Below are 20,779 nucleotides of genomic sequence, written 5' to 3'. Positions count from 1 at the left end.
GAGGGTCTCATGCCTATACACAAGGGTGTGTCATTGCTGTTGCTTGACCATGCATTGGTTTCTGTGGTCAGTGAATGATAAAAACAAAATTTACCATCCATTGATGGATGGGAAATCCGCCATGAGGCATTTGTTTTTAGAAACTGCTGCTCACAACCAATGTTGCAATGGAGTGTCTCCATCTGCTGGTGGTATTGGAAAGGCATTAGTGCTATGACAGGGTCTGAAGAAGAAGAAGAAGAAGAAGAAGAAGAAGACGGAAAAAAATATATATAAAAAGAAAAAGAGAGAGAGAGAGAGAGACTGACTTAGTGAGCGAGTGAGTGAGAGAGTGAGAGTGAGTGAGAGTGAATGAGTGAGTGAGTGATTGAGTGAGTGAGTGAGTGAGTGAGTGAGAACAAATGAGTTAAAGCAAGTGAGTGAGAGAGATCGAATGAATGAAAGTCTGAATGACAGAAAGAAAAAAGGATGAAGAAAGAAGCATGAAGAAAAAAAAATGTATATGGAGTTGCTGACATGAGTGCAATCTACAAAGCCGTTGAGGCTGATCCTCATGGGAGGATTATTGCACCAGGACCCTTAGCACTTTTAAAATGCCATTCAATGCCACGGGCTAGATGTAAACTGCAGATGACCATGTTGTGGTAGTTACCATGGATACCCAAGTGATGTGTGAGCTAACACATAGGCCCAACAGATTCCAAGAAGGCCAGAATCACCAGCGGCACCACCATCGATTGTCAGGTCACCCGGATTCAACAAATACCAGAGTCCAAAATGATGCAGGTTTATACTGTTAATTTTCAGTTTATCGTTACAGTTGGTGTTATTCCATGTCGGAAGGGACGCAGCTACAGCCAGTGGGGTAACTAGAGACAGGCAGGCAGCTATGTGCAACAAAGGTAGGCGTGTTGTTTTCATATGCAGATCTGAAATATTGTCTTATATGCAAGAGGAGGAGTGATGGGGGTTCAGGCAAAAGTCAGGCTATGGATTGCATTGCTAAATGCTCCATCAGAGTGCAATGGTCGCCTGTCCTTTTTTTAAGTGATGATGTGGGTTTAGCCTGTGCTGTATGTATGTATGGGTGGCTGACTGCCACCCACCCAGAAAGTGTATGGGAGGCTGGTTGGCTGCCAGCCTTCCTTCCATTCCTATGAGTAATGTGAGTGCTCATGAAGGGGACATGGTTGGGTCCACCCCTTTCCCGGTTATCCCCTCTAGGCCTTTTGGCTTAGATCAAGTGTAAAAAAAGAAAGGATCTTGCGACAGATCGCATCCTGAGGCACGTTTTTTTTTGTGTGAATACTTGCACTTGGGTGACTTGTGAGCACATACTGATACATACGTTCCCTATCTGGGGACCATAAATTAAATGGATTTTTGAGAAAGGGAGCTGATTTGGAAGCTTGCTTCTGTCGCCCTATGCATTGACCCGATGTGGCAGTATCTTCGGGTAGTGAACAGTGCACCACCCCATTCCAGTGTTAAACAAGAAAGATTCTCATTTAATCCTCCGTGGGTGAGAATTTGAGTTTGAGAATTGGAGACCAAAATGATGAGTTGCACTGACTGGTTTATGAACGTCTATTCATTTAGCGTTTTAATGACCATGTTTGCACACTGATTGGTGTAAAAAAATAAAATAAAACTAAATAATAATAATCTAGCACACCTGTGCAGGTTTGACATGACATGACAGGTAGCTGTCTTGTGGGTGGTGCTGAATCCTGTTAAATGACATGAGGGTCTCATGCCTATACACAAGGGTGTGTCATTGCTGTTGCTTGACCATGCATTGATTTCTGTGGTCAGTGAATGATAAAAACAAAATTTACCATCCATTGATGGATGGGAAATCCGCCATGAGGCATTTGTTTTTAGAAACTGCTGCTCACAACCAATGTTGCAATGGAGTGTCTCCATCTGCTGGTGGTATTGGAAAGGCATTAGTGCTATGACAGGGTCTGAAGAAGAAGAAGAAGAAGACGGAAAAAAATATATATAAAAAGAAAAAGAGAGAGAGAGAGAGAGACTGACTTAGTGAGCGAGTGAGTGAGAGAGTGAGAGTGAGTGAGAGTGAATGAGTGAGTGAGTGATTGAGTGAGTGAGTGAGTGAGAACAAATGAGTTAAAGCAAGTGAGTGAGAGAGATCGAATGAATGAAAGTCTGAATGACAGAAAGAAAAAAGGATGAAGAAAGAAGCATGAAGAAAAAAAAATGTATATGGAGTTGCTGACATGAGTGCAATCTACAAAGCCGTTGAGGCTGATCCTCATGGGAGGATTATTGCACCAGGACCCTTAGCACTTTTAAAATGCCATTCAATGCCACAGGCTAGATGTAAACTGCAGATGACCATGTTGTGGTAGTTACCATGGATACCCAAGTGATGTGTGAGCTAACACATAGGCCCAACAGATTCCAAGAAGGCCAGAATCACCAGCGGCACCACCATCGATTGTCAGGTCACCCGGATTCAGCAAATACCAGAGTCCAAAATGATGCAGGTTTATACTGTTAATTTTCAGTTTATCGTTACAGTTGGTGTTATTCCATGTCGGAAGGGACGCAGCTACAGCCAGTGGGGTAACTAGAGACAGGCAGGCAGCTATGTGCAACAAAGGTAGGCGTGTTGTTTTCATATGCAGATCTGAAATATTGTCTTATATGCAAGAGGAGGAGTGATTGGGGTTCAGGCAAAAGCCAGGCTATGGATTGCATTGCTAAATGCTCCATCAGAGTGCAATGGTCGCCTGTCCTTTTTTTAAGTGATGATGTGGGTTTAGCCTGTGCTGTATGTATGTATGGGTGGCTGACTGCCACCCACCCAGAAAGTGTATGGGAGGCTGGTTGGCTGCCAGCCTTCCTTCCATTCCTATGAGTAATGTGAGTGCTCATGAAGGGGACATGGTTGGGTCCACCCCTTTCCCGGTTATCCCCTCTAGGCCTTTTGGCTTAGATCAAGTGTAAAAAAAGAAAGGATCTTGCGACAGATCGCATCCTGAGGCACGTTTTTTTTTGTGTGAATACTTGCACTTGGGTGACTTGTGAGCACATACTGATACATACGTTCCCTATCTGGGGACCATAAATTAAATGGATTTTTGAGAAAGGGAGCTGATTTGGAAGCTTGCTTCTGTCGCCCTATGCATTGACCCGATGTGGCAGTATCTTCGGGTAGTGAACAGTGCACCACCCCATTCCAGTGTTAAACAAGAAAGATTCTCATTTAATCCTCCGTGGGTGAGAATTTGAGTTTGAGAATTGGAGACCAAAATGATGAGTTGCACTGACTGGTTTATGAACGTCTATTCATTTAGCGTTTTAATGACCATGTTTGCACACTGATTGGTGTAAAAAAATAAAATAAAACTAAATAATAATAATCTAGCACACCTGTGCAGGTTTGACATGACATGACAGGTAGCTGTCTTGTGGGTGGTGCTGAATCCTGTTAAATGACATGAGGGTCTCATGCCTATACACAAGGGTGTGTCATTGCTGTTGCTTGACCATGCATTGGTTTCTGTGGTCAGTGAATGATAAAAACAAAATTTACCATCCATTGATGGATGGGAAATCCGCCATGAGGCATTTGTTTTTAGAAACTGCTGCTCACAACCAATGTTGCAATGGAGTGTCTCCATCTGCTGGTGGTATTGGAAAGGCATTAGTGCTATGACAGGGTCTGAAGAAGAAGAAGAAGAAGACGGAAAAAAATATATATAAAAAGAAAAAGAGAGAGAGAGAGAGAGACTGACTTAGTGAGCGAGTGAGTGAGAGAGTGAGAGTGAGTGAGAGTGAATGAGTGAGTGAGTGAGTGATTGAGTGAGTGAGTGAGTGAGAACAAATGAGTTAAAGCAAGTGAGTGAGAGAGATCGAATGAATGAAAGTCTGAATGACAGAAAGAAAAAAGGATGAAGAAAGAAGCATGAAGAAAAAAAAATGTATATGGAGTTGCTGACATGAGTGCAAATATACAAAGCCGTTGAGGCTGATCCTCATGGGAGGATTATTGCACCAGGACCCTTAGCACTTTTAAAATGCCATTCAATGCCACGGGCTAGATGTAAACTGCAGATGACCATGTTGTGGTAGTTACCATGGATACCCAAGTGATGTGTGAGCTAACACATAGGCCCAACAGATTCCAAGAAGGCCAGAATCACCAGCGGCACCACCATCGATTGTCAGGTCACCCGGATTCAGCAAATACCAGAGTCCAAAATGATGCAGGTTTATACTGTTAATTTTCAGTTTATCGTTACAGTTGGTGTTATTCCATGTCGGAAGGGACGCAGCTACAGCCAGTGGGGTAACTAGAGACAGGCAGGCAGCTATGTGCAACAAAGGTAGGCGTGTTGTTTTCATATGCAGATCTGAAATATTGTCTTATATGCAAGAGGAGGAGTGATGGGGGTTCAGGCAAAAGCCAGGCTATGGATTGCATTGCTAAATGCTCCATCAGAGTGCAATGGTCGCCTGTCCTTTTTTTAAGTGATGATGTGGGTTTAGCCTGTGCTGTATGTATGTATGGGTGGCTGACTGCCACCCACCCAGAAAGTGTATGGGAGGCTGGTTGGCTGCCAGCCTTCCTTCCATTCCTATGAGTAATGTGAGTGCTCATGAAGGGGACATGGTTGGGTCCACCCCTTTCCCGGTTATCCCCTCTAGGCCTTTTGGCTTAGATCAAGTGTAAAAAAAGAAAGGATCTTGCGACAGATCGCATCCTGAGGCACGTTTTTTTTTTGTGTGAATACTTGCACTTGGGTGACTTGTGAGCACATACTGATACATACGTTCCCTATCTGGGGACCATAAATTAAATGGATTTTTGAGAAAGGGAGCTGATTTGGAAGCTTGCTTCTGTCGCCCTATGCATTGACCCGATGTGGCAGTATCTTCGGGTAGTGAACAGTGCACCACCCCATTCCAGTGTTAAACAAGAAAGATTCTCATTTAATCCTCCGTGGGTGAGAATTTGAGTTTGAGAATTGGAGACCAAAATGATGAGTTGCACTGACTGGTTTATGAACGGCTATTCATTTAGCGTTTTAATGACCATGTTTGCACACTGATTGGTGTAAAAAAATAAAATAAAACTAAATAATAATAATCTAGCACACCTGTGCAGGTTTGACATGACATGACAGGTAGCTGTCTTGTGGGTGGTGCTGAATCCTGTTAAATGACATGAGGGTCTCATGCCTATACACAAGGGTGTGTCATTGCTGTTGCTTGACCATGCATTGGTTTCTGTGGTCAGTGAATGATAAAAACAAAATTTACCATCCATTGATGGATGGGAAATCCGCCATGAGGCATTTGTTTTTAGAAACTGCTGCTCACAACCAATGTTGCAATGGAGTGTCTCCATCTGCTGGTGGTATTGGAAAGGCATTAGTGCTATGACAGGGTCTGAAGAAGAAGAAGACGGAAAAAAATATATATAAAAAGAAAAAGAGAGAGAGAGAGAGAGACTGACTTAGTGAGCGAGTGAGTGAGAGAGTGAGAGTGAGTGAGAGTGAATGAGTGAGTGAGTGATTGAGTGAGTGAGTGAGTGAGTGAGAACAAATGAGTTAAAGCAAGTGAGTGAGAGAGATCGAATGAATGAAAGTCTGAATGACAGAAAGAAAAAAGGATGAAGAAAGAAGCATGAAGAAAAAAAAATGTATATGGAGTTGCTGACATGAGTGCAATCTACAAAGCCGTTGAGGCTGTTCCTCATGGGAGGATTATTGCACCAGGACCCTTAGCACTTTTAAAATGCCATTCAATGCCACGGGCTAGATGTAAACTGCAGATGACCATGTTGTGGTAGTTACCATGGATACCCAAGTGATGTGTGAGCTAACACATAGGCCCAACAGATTCCAAGAAGGCCAGAATCACCAGCGGCACCACCATCGATTGTCAGGTCACCCGGATTCAGCAAATACCAGAGTCCAAAATGATGCAGGTTTATACTGTTAATTTTCAGTTTATCGTTACAGTTGGTGTTATTCCATGTCGGAAGGGACGCAGCTACAGCCAGTGGGGTAACTAGAGACAGGCAGGCAGCTATGTGCAACAAAGGTAGGCGTGTTGTTTTCATATGCAGATCTGAAATATTGTCTTATATGCAAGAGGAGGAGTGATGGGGGTTCAGGCAAAAGCCAGGCTATGGATTGCATTGCTAAATGCTCCATCAGAGTGCAATGGTCGCCTGTCCTTTTTTTAAGTGATGATGTGGGTTTAGCCTGTGCTGTATGTATGTATGGGTGGCTGACTGCCACCCACCCAGAAAGTGTATGGGAGGCTGGTTGGCTGCCAGCCTTCCTTCCATTCCTATGAGTAATGTGAGTGCTCATGAAGGGGACATGGTTGGGTCCACCCCTTTCCCGGTTATCCCCTCTAGGCCTTTTGGCTTAGATCAAGTGTAAAAAAAGAAAGGATCTTGCGACAGATCGCATCCTGAGGCACGTTTTTTTTTTGTGTGAATACTTGCACTTGGGTGACTTGTGAGCACATACTGATACATACGTTCCCTATCTGGGGACCATAAATTAAATGGATTTTTGAGAAAGGGAGCTGATTTGGAAGCTTGCTTCTGTCGCCCTATGCATTGACCCGATGTGGCAGTATCTTCGGGTAGTGAACAGTGCACCACCCCATTCCAGTGTTAAACAAGAAAGATTCTCATTTAATCCTCCGTGGGTGAGAATTTGAGTTTGAGAATTGGAGACCAAAATGATGAGTTGCACTGACTGGTTTATGAACGTCTATTCATTTAGCGTTTTAATGACCATGTTTGCACACTGATTGGTGTAAAAAAAATAAAATAAAACTAAATAATAATAATCTAGCACACCTGTGCAGGTTTGACATGACATGACAGGTAGCTGTCTTGTGGGTGGTGCTGAATCCTGTTAAATGACATGAGGGTCTCATGCCTATACACAAGGGTGTGTCATTGCTGTTGCTTGACCATGCATTGGTTTCTGTGGTCAGTGAATGATAAAAACAAAATTTACCATCCATTGATGGATGGGAAATCCGCCATGAGGCATTTGTTTTTAGAAACTGCTGCTCACAACCAATGTTGCAATGGAGTGTCTCCATCTGCTGGTGGTATTGGAAAGGCATTAGTGCTATGACAGGGTCTGAAGAAGAAGAAGAAGAAGACGGAAAAAAATATATATAAAAAGAAAAAGAGAGAGAGAGAGAGAGACTGACTTAGTGAGCGAGTGAGTGAGAGAGTGAGAGTGAGTGAGAGTGAATGAGTGAGTGAGTGATTGAGTGAGTGAGTGAATGAGTGAGAACAAATGAGTTAAAGCAAGTGAGTGAGAGAGATCGAATGAATGAAAGTCTGAATGACAGAAAGAAAAAAGGATGAAGAAAGAAGCATGAAGAAAAAAAAATGTATATGGAGTTGCTGACATGAGTGCAATCTACAAAGCCGTTGAGGCTGATCCTCATGGGAGGATTATTGCACCAGGACCCTTAGCACTTTTAAAATGCCATTCAATGCCACGGGCTAGATGTAAACTGCAGATGACCATGTTGTGGTAGTTACCATGGATACCAAAGTGATGTGTGAGCTAACACATAGGCCCAACAGATTCCAAGAAGGCCAGAATCACCAGCGGCACCACCATCGATTGTCAGGTCACCCGGATTCAGCAAATACCAGAGTCCAAAATGATGCAGGTTTATACTGTTAATTTTCAGTTTATCGTTACAGTTGGTGTTATTCCATGTCGGAAGGGACGCAGCTACAGCCAGTGGGGTAACTAGAGACAGGCAGGCAGCTATGTGCAACAAAGGTAGGCGTGTTGTTTTCATATGCAGATCTGAAATATTGTCTTATATGCAAGAGGAGGAGTGATGGGGGTTCAGGCAAAAGCCAGGCTATGGATTGCATTGCTAAATGCTCCATCAGAGTGCAATGGTCGCCTGTCCTTTTTTTAAGTGATGATGTGGGTTTAGCCTGTGCTGTATGTATGTATGGGTGGCTGACTGCCACCCACCCAGAAAGTGTATGGGAGGCTGGTTGGCTGCCAGCCTTCCTTCCATTCCTATGAGTAATGTGAGTGCTCATGAAGGGGACATGGTTGGGTCCACCCCTTTCCCGGTTATCCCCTCTAGGCCTTTTGGCTTAGATCAAGTGTAAAAAAAGAAAGGATCTTGCGACAGATCGCACCCTGAGGCACGTTTTTTTTTGTGTGAATACTTGCACTTGGGTGACTTGTGAGCACATACTGATACATACGTTCCCTATCTGGGGACCATAAATTAAATGGATTTTTGAGAAAGGGAGCTGATTTGGAAGCTTGCTTCTGTCGCCCTATGCATTGACCCGATGTGGCAGTATCTTCGGGTAGTGAACAGTGCACCACCCCATTCCAGTGTTAAACAAGAAAGATTCTCATTTAATCCTCCGTGGGTGAAAATTTGAGTTTGAGAATTGGAGACCAAAAGGATGAGTTGCACTGACTGGTTTATGAACGTCTATTCATTTAGCGTTTTAATGACCATGTTTGCACACTGATTGGTGTAAAAAAATAAAATAAAACTAAATAATAATAATCTAGCACACCTGTGCAGGTTTGACATGACATGACAGGTAGCTGTCTTGTGGGTGGTGCTGAATCCTGTTAAATGACATGAGGGTCTCATGCCTATACACAAGGGTGTGTCATTGCTGTTGCTTGACCATGCATTGGTTTCCTTGGTCAGTGAATGATAAAAACAAAATTTACCATCCATTGATGGATGGGAAATCCGCCATGAGGCATTTGTTTTTAGAAACTGCTGCTCACAACCAATGTTGCAATGGAGTGTCTCCATCTGCTGGTGGTATTGGAAAGGCATTAGTGCTATGACAGGGTCTGAAGAAGAAGAAGAAGAAGACGGAAAAAAATATATATAAAAAGAAAAAGAGAGAGAGAGAGAGAGACTGACTTAGTGAGCGAGTGAGTGAGAGAGTGAGAGTGAGTGAGAGTGAATGAGTGAGTGAGTGAGTGAGTGAGTGAGAACAAATGAGTTAAAGCAAGTGAGTGAGAGAGATCGAATGAATGAAAGTCTGAATGACAGAAAGAAAAAAGGATGAAGAAAGAAGCATGAAGAAAAAAAAATGTATATGGAGTTGCTGACATGAGTGCAATCTACAAAGCCGTTGAGGCTGATCCTCATGGGAGGATTATTGCACCAGGACCCTTAGCACTTTTAAAATGCCATTCAATGCCACGGGCTAGATGTAAACTGCAGATGACCATGTTGTGGTAGTTACCATGGATACCCAAGTGATGTGTGAGCTAACACATAGGCCCAACAGATTCCAAGAAGGCCAGAATCACCAGCGGCACCACCATCGATTGTCAGGTCACCCGGATTCAGCAAATACCAGAGTCCAAAATGATGCAGGTTTATACTGTTAATTTTCAGTTTATCGTTACAGTTGGTGTTATTCCATGTCGGAAGGGACGCAGCTACAGCCAGTGGGGTAACTAGAGACAGGCAGGCAGCTATGTGCAACAAAGGTAGGCGTGTTGTTTTCATATGCAGATCTGAAATATTGTCTTATATGCAAGAGGAGGAGTGATGGGGGTTCAGGCAAAAGCCAGGCTATGGATTGCATTGCTAAATGCTCCATCAGAGTGCAATGGTCGCCTGTCCTTTTTTTAAGTGATGATGTGGGTTTAGCCTGTGCTGTATGTATGTATGGGTGGCTGACTGCCACCCACCCAGAAAGTGTATGGGAGGCTGGTTGGCTGCCAGCCTTCCTTCCATTCCTATGAGTAATGTGAGTGCTCATGAAGGGGACATGGTTGGGTCCACCCCTTTCCCGGTTATCCCCTCTAGGCCTTTTGGCTTAGATCAAGTGTAAAAAAAGAAAGGATCTTGCGACAGATCGCATCCTGAGGCACGTTTTTTTTTGTGTGAATACTTGCACTTGGGTGACTTGTGAGCACATACTGATACATACGTTCCCTATCTGGGGACCATAAATTAAATGGATTTTTGAGAAAGGGAGCTGATTTGGAAGCTTGCTTCTGTCGCCCTATGCATTGACCCGATGTGGCAGTATCTTCGGGTAGTGAACAGTGCACCACCCCATTCCAGTGTTAAACAAGAAAGATTCTCATTTAATCCTCCGTGGGTGAGAATTTGAGTTTGAGAATTGGAGACCAAAATGATGAGTTGCACTGACTGGTTTATGAACGTCTATTCATTTAGCGTTTTAATGACCATGTTTGCACACTGATTGGTGTAAAAAAATAAAATAAAACTAAATAATAATAATCTAGCACACCTGTGCAGGTTTGACATGACATGACAGGTAGCTGTCTTGTGGGTGGTGCTGAATCCTGTTAAATGACATGAGGGTCTCATGCCTATACACAAGGGTGTGTCATTGCTGTTGCTTGACCATGCATTGGTTTCTGTGGTCAGTGAATGATAAAAACAAAATTTACCATCCATTGATGGATGGGAAATCCGCCATGAGGCATTTGTTTTTAGAAACTGCTGCTCACAACCAATGTTGCAATGGAGTGTCTCCATCTGCTGGTGGTATTGGAAAGGCATTAGTGCTATGACAGGGTCTGAAGAAGAAGAAGAAGAAGAAGAAGAAGAAGACAGAAAAAAATATATATAAAAAGAAAAAGAGAGAGAGAGAGAGAGAGACTGACTTAGTGAGCGAGTGAGTGAGAGAGTGAGAGTGAGTGAGAGTGAATGAGTGAGTGAGTGATTGAGTGAGTGAGTGAGTGAGTGAGAACAAATGAGTTAAAGCAAGTGAGTGAGAGAGATCGAATGAATGAAAGTCTGAATGACAGAAAGAAAAAAGGATGAAGAAAGAAGCATGAAGAAAAAAAAATGTATATGGAGTTGCTGACATGAGTGCAATCTACAAAGCCGTTGAGGCTGATCCTCATGGGAGGATTATTGCACCAGGACCCTTAGCACTTTTAAAATGCCATTCAATGCCACGGGCTAGATGTAAACTGCAGATGACCATGTTGTGGTAGTTACCATGGATACCCAAGTGATGTGTGAGCTAACACATAGGCCCAACAGATTCCAAGAAGGCCAGAATCACCAGCGGCACCACCATCGATTGTCAGGTCACCCGGATTCAGCAAATACCAGAGTCCAAAATGATGCAGGTTTATACTGTTAATTTTCAGTTTATCGTTACAGTTGGTGTTATTCCATGTCGGAAGGGACGCAGCTACAGCCAGTGGGGTAACTAGAGACAGGCAGGCAGCTATGTGCAACAAAGGTAGGCGTGTTGTTTTCATATGCAGATCTGAAATATTGTCTTATATGCAAGAGGAGGAGTGATGGGGGTTCAGGCAAAAGCCAGGCTATGGATTGCATTGCTAAATGCTCCATCAGAGTGCAATGGTCGCCTGTCCTTTTTTTAAGTGATGATGTGGGTTTAGCCTGTGCTGTATGTATGTATGGGTGGCTGACTGCCACCCACCCAGAAAGTGTATGGGAGGCTGGTTGGCTGCCAGCCTTCCTTCCATTCCTATGAGTAATGTGAGTGCTCATGAAGGGGACATGGTTGGGTCCACCCCTTTCCCGGTTATCCCCTCTAGGCCTTTTGGCTTAGATCAAGTGTAAAAAAAGAAAGGATCTTGCGACAGATCGCATCCTGAGGCACGTTTTTTTTTGTGTGAATACTTGCACTTGGGTGACTTGTGAGCACATACTGATACATACGTTCCCTATCTGGGGACCATAAATTAAATGGATTTTTGAGAAAGGGAGCTGATTTGGAAGCTTGCTTCTGTCGCCCTATGCATTGACCCGATGTGGCAGTATCTTCGGGTAGTGAACAGTGCACCACCCCATTCCAGTGTTAAACAAGAAAGATTCTCATTTAATCCTCCGTGGGTGAGAATTTGAGTTTGAGAATTGGAGACCAAAATGATGAGTTGCACTGACTGGTTTATGAACGTCTATTCATTTAGCGTTTTAATGACCATGTTTGCACACTGATTGGTGTAAAAAAATAAAATAAAACTAAATAATAATAATCTAGCACACCTGTGCAGGTTTGACATGACATGACAGGTAGCTGTCTTGTGGGTGGTGCTGAATCCTGTTAAATGACATGAGGGTCTCATGCCTATACACAAGGGTGTGTCATTGCTGTTGCTTGACCATGCATTGGTTTCTGTGGTCAGTGAATGATAAAAACAAAATTTACCATCCATTGATGGATGGGAAATCCGCCATGAGGCATTTGTTTTTAGAAACTGCTGCTCACAACCAATGTTGCAATGGAGTGTCTCCATCTGCTGGTGGTATTGGAAAGGCATTAGTGCTATGACAGGGTCTGAAGAAGAAGAAGAAGAAGACGGAAAAAAATATATATAAAAAGAAAAAGAGAGAGAGAGAGAGAGAGACTGACTTAGTGAGCGAGTGAGTGAGAGAGTGAGAGTGAGTGAGAGTGAATGAGTGAGTGAGTGATTGAGTGAGTGAGTGAGTGAGTGAGAACAAAAGAGTTAAAGCAAGTGAGTGAGAGAGATCGAATGAATGAAAGTCTGAATGACAGAAAGAAAAAAGGATGAAGAAAGAAGCATGAAGAAAAAAAAATGTATATGGAGTTGCTGACATGAGTGCAATCTACAAAGCCGTTGAGGCTGATCCTCATGGGAGGATTATTGCACCAGGACCCTTAGCACTTTTAAAATGCCATTCAATGCCACGGGCTAGATGTAAACTGCAGATGACCATGTTGTGGTAGTTACCATGGATACCCAAGTGATGTGTGAGCTAACACATAGGCCCAACAGATTCCAAGAAGGCCAGAATCACCAGCGGCACCACCATCGATTGTCAGGTCACCCGGATTCAGCAAATACCAGAGTCCAAAATGATGCAGGTTTATACTGTTAATTTTCAGTTTATCGTTACAGTTGGTGTTATTCCATGTCGGAAGGGACGCAGCTACAGCCAGTGGGGTAACTAGAGACAGGCAGGCAGCTATGTGCAACAAAGGTAGGCGTGTTGTTTTCATATGCAGATCTGAAATATTGTCTTATATGCAAGAGGAGGAGTGATGGGGGTTCAGGCAAAAGCCAGGCTATGGATTGCATTGCTAAATGCTCCATCAGAGTGCAATGGTCGCCTGTCCTTTTTTTAAGTGATGATGTGGGTTTAGCCTGTGCTGTATGTATGTATGGGTGGCTGACTGCCACCCACCCAGAAAGTGTATGGGAGGCTGGTTGGCTGCCAGCCTTCCTTCCATTCCTATGAGTAATGTGAGTGCTCATGAAGGGGACATGGTTGGGTCCACCCCTTTCCCGGTTATCCCCTCTAGGCCTTTTGGCTTAGATCAAGTGTAAAAAAAGAAAGGATCTTGCGACAGATCGCATCCTGAGGCACGTTTTTTTTTGTGTGAATACTTGCACTTGGGTGACTTGTGAGCACATACTGATACATACGTTCCCTATCTGGGGACCATAAATTAAATGGATTTTTGAGAAAGGGAGCTGATTTGGAAGCTTGCTTCTGTCGCCCTATGCATTGACCCGATGTGGCAGTATCTTCGGGTAGTGAACAGTGCACCACCCCATTCCAGTGTTAAACAAGAAAGATTCTCATTTAATCCTCCGTGGGTGAGAATTTGAGTTTGAGAATTGGAGACCAAAATGATGAGTTGCACTGACTGGTTTATGAACGTCTATTCATTTAGCGTTTTAATGACCATGTTTGCACACTGATTGGTGTAAAAAAATAAAATAAAACTAAATAATAATAATCTAGCACACCTGTGCAGGTTTGACATGACATGACAGGTAGCTGTCTTGTGGGTGGTGCTGAATCCTGTTAAATGACATGAGGGTCTCATGCCTATACACAAGGGTGTGTCATTGCTGTTGCTTGACCATGCATTGGTTTCTGTGGTCAGTGAATGATAAAAACAAAATTTACCATCCATTGATGGATGGGAAATCCGCCATGAGGCATTTGTTTTTAGAAACTGCTGCTCACAACCAATGTTGCAATGGAGTGTCTCCATCTGCTGGTGGTATTGGAAAGGCATTAGTGCTATGACAGGGTCTGAAGAAGAAGAAGAAGAAGAAGAAGAAGAAGACAGAAAAAAATATATATAAAAAGAAAAAGAGAGAGAGAGAGAGAGAGACTGACTTAGTGAGCGAGTGAGTGAGAGAGTGAGAGTGAGTGAGAGTGAATGAGTGAGTGAGTGATTGAGTGAGTGAGTGAGTGAGTGAGAACAAATGAGTTAAAGCAAGTGAGTGAGAGAGATCGAATGAATGAAAGTCTGAATGACAGAAAGAAAAAAGGATGAAGAAAGAAGCATGAAGAAAAAAAAATGTATATGGAGTTGCTGACATGAGTGCAATCTACAAAGCCGTTGAGGCTGATCCTCATGGGAGGATTATTGCACCAGGACCCTTAGCACTTTTAAAATGCCATTCAATGCCACGGGCTAGATGTAAACTGCAGATGACCATGTTGTGGTAGTTACCATGGATACCCAAGTGATGTGTGAGCTAACACATAGGCCCAACAGATTCCAAGAAGGCCAGAATCACCAGCGGCACCACCATCGATTGTCAGGTCACCCGGATTCAGCAAATACCAGAGTCCAAAATGATGCAGGTTTATACTGTTAATTTTCAGTTTATCGTTACAGTTGGTGTTATTCCATGTCGGAAGGGACGCAGCTACAGCCAGTGGGGTAACTAGAGACAGGCAGGCAGCTATGTGCAACAAAGGTAGGCGTGTTGTTTTCATATGCAGATCTGAAATATTGTCTTATATGCAAGAGGAGGAGTGATGGGGGTTCAGGCAAAAGCCAGGCTATGGATTGCATTGCTAAATGCTCCATCAGAGTGCAATGGTCGCCTGTCCTTTTTTTAAGTGATGATGTGGGTTTAGCCTGTGCTGTATGTATGTATGGGTGGCTGACTGCCACCCACCCAGAAAGTGTATGGGAGGCTGGTTGGCTGCCAGCCTTCCTTCCATTCCTATGAGTAATGTGAGTGCTCATGAAGGGGACATGGTTGGGTCCACCCCTTTCCCGGTTATCCCCTCTAGGCCTTTTGGCTTAGATCAAGTGTAAAAAAAGAAAGGATCTTGCGACAGATCGCATCCTGAGGCACGTTTTTTTTTGTGTGAATACTTGCACTTGGGTGACTTGTGAGCACATACTGATACATACGTTCCCTATCTGGGGACCATAAATTAAATGGATTTTTGAGAAAGGGAGCTGATTTGGAAGCTTGCTTCTGTCGCCCTATGCATTGACCCGATGTGGCAGTATCTTCGGGTAGTGAACAGTGCACCACCCCATTCCAGTGTTAAACAAGAAAGATTCTCATTTAATCCTCCGTGGGTGAGAATTTGAGTTTGAGAATTGGAGACCAAAATGATGAGTTGCACTGACTGGTTTATGAACGTCTATTCATTTAGCGTTTTAATGACCATGTTTGCACACTGATTGGTGTAAAAAAATAAAATAAAACTAAATAATAATAATCTAGCACACCTGTGCAGGTTTGACATGACATGACAGGTAGCTGTCTTGTGGGTGGTGCTGAATCCTGTTAAATGACATGAGGGTCTCATGCCTATACACAAGGGTGTGTCATTGCTGTTGCTTGACCATGCATTGGTTTCTGTGGTCAGTGAATGATAAAAACAAAATTTACCATCCATTGATGGATGGGAAATCCGCCATGAGGCATTTGTTTTTAGAAACTGCTGCTCACAACCAATGTTGCAATGGAGTGTCTCCATCTGCTGGTGGTATTGGAAAGGCATTAGTGCTATGACAGGGTCTGAAGAAGAAGAAGAAGAAGACGGAAAAAAATATATATAAAAAGAAAAAGAGAGAGAGAGAGAGAGAGACTGACTTAGTGAGCGAGTGAGTGAGAGAGTGAGAGTGAGTGAGAGTGAATGAGTGAGTGAGTGATTGAGTGAGTGAGTGAGTGAGTGAGAACAAAAGAGTTAAAGCAAGTGAGTGAGAGAGATCGAATGAATGAAAGTCTGAATGACAGAAAGAAAAAAGGATGAAGAAAGAAGCATGAAGAAAAAAAAATGTATATGGAGTTGCTGACATGAGTGCAATCTACAAAGCCGTTGAGGCTGATCCTCATGGGAGGATTATTGCACCAGGACCCTTAGCACTTTTAAAATGCCATTCAATGCCACGGGCTAGATGTAAACTGCAGATGACCATGTTGTGGTAGTTACCATGGATACCCAAGTGATGTGTGAGCTAACACATAGGCCCAACAGATTCCAAGAAGGCCAGAATCACCAGCGGCACCACCATCGATTGTCAGGTCACCCGGATTCAGCAAATACCAGAGTCCAAAATGATGCAGGTTTATACTGTTAATTTTCAGTTTATCGTTACAGTTGGTGTTATTCCATGTCGGAAGGGACGCAGCTACAGCCAGTGGGGTAACTAGAGACAGGCAGGCAGCTATGTGCAACAAAGGTAGGCGTGTTGTTTTCATATGCAGATCTGAAATATTGTCTTATATGCAAGAGGAGGAGTGATGGGGGTTCAGGCAAAAGCCAGGCTATGGATTGCATTGCTAAATGCTCCATCAGAGTGCAATGGTCGCCTGTCCTTTTTTTAAGTGATGATGTGGGTTTAGCCTGTGCTGTATGTATGTATGGGTGGCTGACTGCCACCCACCCAGAAAGTGTATGGGAGGCTGGTTGGCTGCCAGCCTTCCTTCCATTCCTATGAGTAATGTGAGTGCTCATGAAGGGGACATGGTTGGGTCCACCCCTTTCCCGGTTATCCCCTCTAGGCCTTTTGGCTTAGATCAAGTGTAAAAAAAGAAAGGATCTTGCGACAGATCGCATCCTGAGGCACGTTTTTTTTTGTGTGAATACTTGCACTTGGGTGACTTGTGAGCACATACTGATACATACGTTCCCTATCTGGGGACCATAAATTAAATGGATTTTTGAGAAAGGGAGCTGATTTGGAAGCTTGCTTCTGTCGCCCTATGCATTGACCCGATGTGGCAGTATCTTCGGGTAGTGAACAGTGCACCACCCCATTCCAGTGTTAAACAAGAAAGATTCTCATTTAATCCTCCGTGGGTGAGAATTTGAGTTTGAGAATTGGAGACCAAAATGATGAGTTGCACTGACTGGTTTATGAACGTCTATTCATTTAGCGTTTTAATGACCATGTTTGCACACTGATTGGTGTAAAAAAATAAAATAAAACTAAATAATAATAATCTAGCACACCTGTGCAGGTTTGACATGACATGACAGGTAGCTGTCTTGTGGGTGGTGCTGAATCCTGTTAAATGACATGAGGGTCTCATGCCTATACACAAGGGTGTGTCATTGCTGTTGCTTGACCATGCATTGGTTTCTGTGGTCAGTGAATGATAAAAACAAAATTTACCATCCATTGATGGATGGGAAATCCGCCATGAGGCATTTGTTTTTAGAAACTGCTGCTCACAACCAATGTTGCAATGGAGTGTCTCCATCTGCTGGTGGTATTGGAAAGGCATTAGTGCTATGACAGGGTCTGAAGAAGAAGAAGAAGAAGAAGAAGACGGAAAAAAATATATATAAAAAGAAAAAGAGAGAGAGAGAGAGAGACTGACTTAGTGAGCGAGTGAGTGAGAGAGTGAGAGTGAGTGAGAGTGAATGAGTGAGTGAGTGATTGAGTGAGTGAGTGAGTGAGAACAAATGAGTTAAAGCAAGTGAGTGAGAGAGATCGAATGAATGAAAATCTGAATGACAGAAAGAAAAAAGGATGAAGAAAGAAGCATGAAGAAAAAAAAATGTATATGGAGTTGCTGACATGAGTGCAATCTACAAAGCCGTTGAGGCTGATCCTCATGGGAGGATTATTGCACCAGGACCCTTAGCACTTTTAAAATGCCATTCAATGCCACGGGCTAGATGTAAACTGCAGATGACCATGTTGTGGTAGTTACCATGGATACCCAAGTGATGTGTGAGCTAACACATAGGCCCAACAGATTCCAAGAAGGCCAGAATCACCAGCGGCACCACCATCGATTGTCAGGTCACCCGGATTCAGCAAATACCAGAGTCCAAAATGATGCAGGTTTATACTGTTAATTTTCAGTTTATCGTTACAGTTGGTGTTATTCCATGTCGGAAGGGACGCAGCTACAGCCAGTGGGGTAACTAGAGACAGGCAGGCAGCTATGTGCAACAAAGGTAGGCGTGTTGTTTTCATATGCAGATCTGAAATATTGTCTTATATGCAAGAGGAGGAGTGATGGGGGTTCAGGCAAAAGCCAGGCTATGGATTGCATTGCTAAATGCTCCATCAGAGTGCAATGGTCGTCTGTCCTTTTTTTAAGTGATGATGTGGGTTTAGCCTGTGCTGTATGTATGTATGGGTGGCTGACTGCCACCCACCCAGAAAGTGTATGGGAGGCTGGTTGGCTGCCAGCCTTCCTTCCATTCCTATGAGTAATGTGAGTGCTCATGAAGGGGACATGGTTGGGTCCACCCCTTTCCCGGTTATCCCCTCTAGGCCTTTTGGCTTAGATCAAGTGTAAAAAAAGAAAGGATCTTGCGACAGATCGCATCCTGAGGCACGTTTTTTTTTGTGTGAATACTTGCACTTGGGTGACTTGTGAGCACATACTGATACATACGTTCCCTATCTGGGGACCATAAATTAAATGGATTTTTGAGAAAGGGAGCTGATTTGGAAGCTTGCTTCTGTCGCCCTATGCATTGACCCGATGTGGCAGTATCTTCGGGTAGTGAACAGTGCACCACCCCATTCCAGTGTTAAACAAGAAAGATTCTCATTTAATCCTCCGTGGGTGAGAATTTGAGTTTGAGAATTGGAGACCAAAATGATGAGTTGCACTGACTGGTTTATGAACGTCTATTCATTTAGCGTTTTAATGACCATGTTTGCACACTGATTGGTGTAAAAAAATAAAATAAAACTAAATAATAATAATCTAGCACACCTGTGCAGGTTTGACATGACATGACAGGTAGCTGTCTTGTGGGTGGTGCTGAATCCTGTTAAATGACATGAGGGTCTCATGCCTATACACAAGGGTGTGTCATTGCTGTTGCCTGACCATGCATTGGTTTCTGTGGTCAGTGAATGATAAAAACAAAATTTACCATCCATTGATGGATGGAAAATCCGCCATGAGGCATTTGTTTTTAGAAACTGCTGCTCACAACCAATGTTGCAATGGAGTGTCTCCATCTGCTGGTGGTATTGGAAAGGCATTAGTGCTATGACAGGGTCTGAAGAAGAAGAAGAAGACGGAAAAAAATATATATAAAAAGAAAAAGAGAGAGAGAGAGAGAGACTGACTTAGTGAGCGAGTGAGTTAGAGAGTGAGAGTGAGTGAGAGTGAATGAGTGAGTGAGTGATTGAGTGAGTGAGTGAGTGAGAACAAATGAGTTAAAGCAAGTGAGTGAGAGAGATCGAATGAATGAAAGTCTGAATGACAGAAAGAAAAAAGGATGAAGAAAGAAGCATGAAGAAAAAAAAATGTATATGGAGTTGCTGACATGAGTGCAATCTACAAAGCCGTTGAGGCTGATCCTCATGGGAGGATTATTGCACCAGGACCCTTAGCACTTTTAAAATGCCATTCAATGCCACGGGCTAGATGTAAACTGCAGATGACCATGTTGTGGTAGTTACCATGGATACCCAAGTGATGGGTGAGCTAACACATAGGCCCAACAGATTCCAAGAAGGCCAGAATCACCAGCGGCACCACCATCGATTGTCAGGTCACCCGGATTCAGCAAATACCAGAGTCCAAAATGATGCAGGTTTATACTGTTAATTTTCAGTTTATCGTTACAGTTGGTGTTATTCCATGTCGGAAGGGACGCAGCTACAGCCAGTGGGGTAACTAGAGACAGGCAGGCAGCTATGTGCAACAAAGGTAGGCGTGTTGTTTTCATATGCAGATCTGAAATATTGTCTTATATGCAAGAGGAGGAGTGATGGGGGTTCAGGCAAAAGCCAGGCTATGGATTGCATTGCTAAATGCTCCATCAGAGTGCAATGGTCGCCTGTCCTTTTTTTAAGTGATGATGTGGGTTTAGCCTGTGCTGTATGTATGTATGGGTGGCTGACTGCCACCCACCCAGAAAGTGTATGGGAGGCTGGTTGGCTGCCAGCCTTCCTTCCATTCCTATGAGTAATGTGAGTGCTCATGAAGGGGACATGGTTGGGTCCACCCCTTTCCCGGTTATCCCCTCTAGGCCTTTTGGCTTAGATCAAGTGTAAAAAAAGAAAGGATCTTGCGACAGATCGCATCCTGAGGCACGTTTTTTTTTGTGTGAATACTTGCACTTGGGTGACTTGTGAGCACATACTGATACATACGTTCCCTATCTGGGGACCATAAATTAAATGGATTTTTGAGAAAGGGAGCTGATTTGGAAGCTTGCTTCTGTCGCCCTATGCATTGACCCGATGTGGCAGTATCTTCGGGTAGTGAACAGTGCACCACCCCATTCCAGTGTTAAACAAGAAAGATTCTCATTTAATCCTCCGTGGGTGAGAATTTGAGTTTGAGAATTGGAGACCAAAATGATGAGTTGCACTGACTGGTTTATGAACGTCTATTCATTTAGCGTTTTAATGACCATGTTTGCACACTGATTGGTGTAAAAAAATAAAATAAAACTAAATAATAATAATCTAGCACACCTGTGCAGGTTTGACATGACATGACAGGTAGCTGTCTTGTGGGTGGTGCTGAATCCTGTTAAATGACATGAGGGTCTCATGCCTATA

At 43.4% G+C, this 20,779-nt stretch overlaps 12 pseudogenes; all 12 read left to right on the top strand.

Moving 5' to 3' along the window:
• The first annotated feature begins 1,213 nt into the window (after positions 1-1,213).
• On the top strand, positions 1,214-1,477 carry LOC130286258 (U2 spliceosomal RNA; annotated as a pseudogene).
• A 1,460-nt stretch (positions 1,478-2,937) lies between these two features.
• On the top strand, positions 2,938-3,201 carry LOC130286257 (U2 spliceosomal RNA; annotated as a pseudogene).
• A 1,465-nt stretch (positions 3,202-4,666) lies between these two features.
• On the top strand, positions 4,667-4,931 carry LOC130287937 (U2 spliceosomal RNA; annotated as a pseudogene).
• Positions 4,932-6,389: 1,458 nt separating this feature from the next.
• Positions 6,390-6,654, top strand: LOC130287936 (U2 spliceosomal RNA; annotated as a pseudogene).
• Positions 6,655-8,119: 1,465 nt separating this feature from the next.
• Positions 8,120-8,383, top strand: LOC130285619 (U2 spliceosomal RNA; annotated as a pseudogene).
• A 1,452-nt stretch (positions 8,384-9,835) lies between these two features.
• Positions 9,836-10,099, top strand: LOC130286256 (U2 spliceosomal RNA; annotated as a pseudogene).
• Positions 10,100-11,577: 1,478 nt separating this feature from the next.
• Positions 11,578-11,841, top strand: LOC130286254 (U2 spliceosomal RNA; annotated as a pseudogene).
• Positions 11,842-13,307: 1,466 nt separating this feature from the next.
• On the top strand, positions 13,308-13,571 carry LOC130286252 (U2 spliceosomal RNA; annotated as a pseudogene).
• A 1,478-nt stretch (positions 13,572-15,049) lies between these two features.
• On the top strand, positions 15,050-15,313 carry LOC130286251 (U2 spliceosomal RNA; annotated as a pseudogene).
• Positions 15,314-16,779: 1,466 nt separating this feature from the next.
• Positions 16,780-17,043, top strand: LOC130286250 (U2 spliceosomal RNA; annotated as a pseudogene).
• Positions 17,044-18,509: 1,466 nt separating this feature from the next.
• On the top strand, positions 18,510-18,773 carry LOC130286249 (U2 spliceosomal RNA; annotated as a pseudogene).
• A 1,457-nt stretch (positions 18,774-20,230) lies between these two features.
• Positions 20,231-20,494, top strand: LOC130286248 (U2 spliceosomal RNA; annotated as a pseudogene).
• Positions 20,495-20,779: the final 285 nt, after the last annotated feature.

Source organism: Hyla sarda, chromosome 8 (assembly GCF_029499605.1).
Source record: "Hyla sarda isolate aHylSar1 chromosome 8, aHylSar1.hap1, whole genome shotgun sequence".
Taxonomy (NCBI): Eukaryota; Metazoa; Chordata; class Amphibia; order Anura; family Hylidae; genus Hyla; species Hyla sarda.
The sequence above is the reverse complement of the archived record's forward strand: the minus strand, read 5'-3'. Positions and strand labels throughout refer to the sequence as shown.